The following is a 3,429-nucleotide window of genomic DNA, read 5'->3' as shown; positions in this document are numbered from 1 at the left end:
TTTCTCCAAATATCCTCAAGACCCTCTTTCATGCTCAGGTGTCAGAGAAGTGTTCCCTGACTACATTATCTAAAATTGTACCCACCTCTCTTCTCTTACTCACCTTTGTTTTCTTTGAAAGCCTAATAGCATATCATTATCTGGCATTGTACTCAGTATATATTTGTGTATTGTCCATCCCTGCCCTACTAGAATACGTGCTACCTGAGGATGGGGACGTTGTCTGCTTTGCTTACCATCTTAGACCTGATTCCTAGAACAGTGTTTGACATATAATAGACCCTTAACACATATTTGTTGGATTAATACACACATGAATGAATGGGAATTTAACTTTTTAAAGAACCTCTCTTCCTACATGATTATTTTTATTATTATTATTTTTTTTGCGGTACGCGGGCCTCTCACTGTTGTGGCTTCTCCCGTTGCGGAGCACAGGCTCCGGACACGCAGGCTCAGCGGCCATGGCTCACAGGCCCAGCTGCTCCGCGGGATGTGGGATCTTCCCGGACCGGGGCACGAACCCGTGTCCCCTGCATCGGCAGGCAGACTCTCAACCACTGCGCCACCAGGGAAGCCCTCTCCTACATGATTATTATACACTCTAAAGACATTGGATTTTATCCTAAAGGTAATGAGGAGTGATTGAAGAATTCTAAGCAGGGAGTGACATGACCAAACTTGTATTTTAGAAAGATCATCTATCATCCAGAAGGAGGATGGATAGAAGGCTTTTGGAGTAATTCAGGCAAGAAATTACAAAAATTGAGCAAAAAATGTGAAAATGATGAAAGAGAGGATGAAACACTGTAAAGAAATACTCAGCTGATGCAATCCACAGGTCGCCCTTAAATCACAAGTGTGCGTTGTGTAAGAGGAGGAAACGCAGAGTGACCAGTTTGCCCAGGATTCTCCTAGTTTTAATACTGAAAGTTCTGCATCCTGAGAAAACCCTCAGACCTGGTTAAAACAGACTGCTTGGTCACTCTAAAAAGTCAAAGATGCTTACAGAACACAATCTTTTCCTCCATCCCATCTACATTTAAGTAGTAGCAATGATTCCCACATGGGTTATTGTGTTCTCTTAAGAATCACTTCAAATCTCATGTTCCCCTAAATATTCTTCACCTTTACCTCCCTTTCCACCCCCATCCCCAACTGCCCCACAGCCTTATATCAACTCCCTCTTATGAAGGACCACAGTGTCTGTTAATCTCTTCTAGAACAAGTGACCTAATCTGCTTAGTGTAATATATTCATCGACCACATTGCACGTTTACCTTTTAGACTCAAAGCTTATGTAGTGTAATGACCATGCTTTATTCATCCTGTTATCCTTGCCAAACCATGTAGTACAGCTATGAATCCATGTCTGTTGAAGGAGCTGATGCAGGTATGTGTGTATGCTACAAATTTGGGTAAACAGAAGGTGAAGGCTGACAGTGTTGATCTTTGCTTGGAAAAATGGGTGTGATCACATACTAGTGGCAACCTAGAAACATTAATCAAAGACAAGCTGACCACCATCTTTGAAGGAGGGAGTAGAGAATACAACAGTTATTGCTCACAAGCATGATTCTCAGGACATCTAGTCACATGAAGACTGCTTTGTGTGCCATCTTGGGCCCATTTACTCTAAGTTTCCAAAAGAGGAGGAGGACAAATAATGTGAAATTGGTGTCAGAGTCTTTAGATAAACAGGAATACATATTTTAAGGCTATGTATATATGGAGCAAAACACCACATGTAAATTTAGAGTTTTGACCATCACTATGTTGGCCAGAAATTTGAGCCAGAATTTATAAAAATAAAATCCCTGTAGAATTACTTTTTACATGATGCTGCATTCTTAGCAAACATCACATTAACACTAAATACTTCCTCATGATCTCTAGCATTCTGATGCAGTGTTATATGTGCACATCTCAATCTCGTATTTCTTCAGACCCTAGTTATGTTTAGGACTTAGTATTAGTCCCTTGTAGTTAGATACAAGCCTCTATATTTGTGCCTATATGTAATACATGGAAATCAACTGAGAACTTGTGTTTTGTTTCCAAAACAAAGGCCAAAGTGGTGGAACCACCTCTTATGGCTTGAACAGTCCTCTTGTTATAACAACAGTCCTCTTGTTAAAACACCTCACATAGAATAAGAATCATATTGGAACTTTAGATCCAACCTCTCAAAACTCACAGGCAAAGGATGTAAATAGCATATTTTTCTTGACTATTTTTTGGTGTGGGGACTTCTTATTTCCTTTGTTATTTGTTAAATGCTTTGACATCAGGTGACTAGATATAGTTTCCTTAAAGAAGCCAATAGAGTCCACTGCTTCAAGCAAGGCTAGTCTCCTCTTCTTTGATATCAGGTTCTCCCAAAACTAGTCTTCTAATATTTTCATTCTCTATCTTCTGAAATGAAAAAGAATTATCAGTTTTTCTAAATATTTATTTGCATTATAACAACAGTCTGAACAGAGGTTGTGAAATCCCAGTGTCCCTGAGGCTTTCTCCTGGGAGGATATAACCTCAAGAACTATGGGAAAAAATTCTCAAGAATATCCTTCAGAGTTATACTGAATTGCTTGATATAGCAGTAGGTTGGATTCGATCAACAGTAAAACAAGTTTTCCCATTTATGATAAAAACTCTCCAGAAAGTGGGCATAGAGGGAACCTACCTCAACATAATAAAGGCCATATACAACAAACTCACAGCAAACATCATTCTCAATGGTGAAAAACTGAAAACATTTCCTCTAAGATCAGGAACAAAACAAGGATGTCCAGTCTCACCACTATTATTCAACATAGTTTTGGAAGTCCTAGCCATGGCAATCAGAGAAGAAAACGAAATAAAAGGAATACAAATTGGAAAAGAAGAAGTAAAACTGTCACTGTTTGCAGATGAAATGATACAATACATAGAGAATCCTAAACATGCCACCAGAAAACTACTAGAGCTAGTCAATGAATTTGGTAAAGTTGCAGTATACAAAATTAATGCACAGAAATCTCTTGCATTCCTATACACTAACAATGAAAGATCAGAAAGAGAAATCAAGGAAACAATCCCATTCACCACTGCAACAAAAAGAATAAAATACCTAGGAATAAACCTACCTTAGGAGGTAAAAGACCTGTACTTAGGAAACTATAAGACACTGATGAAAGAAATCAAAGGTGACACAAACAGATGGAAAGATATACCATGTTCTTGGATTGTAAGAATGAATATTGTGAAAATGACTGTACTACCCAAAGCAATCTACAGATTCAATGCAATCCCTATCAAATTACCAATGGCATTTTTCACAGAACTAGAACAGAAAAATCTTAAAATTTGTATGCAGACACAGAAGACCCCGAATAGCCAAAGCAATCTTGAGGGAAGTAAACGGAGCTGGAGGAATCAGACTCCCTGACT

Source organism: Grampus griseus (genome assembly GCF_964374135.1).
Source record: "Grampus griseus genome assembly, chromosome: 2".
NCBI lineage: Eukaryota > Metazoa > Chordata > Mammalia > Artiodactyla > Delphinidae > Grampus > Grampus griseus.
Note: the sequence above shows the minus strand (reverse complement) of the source record.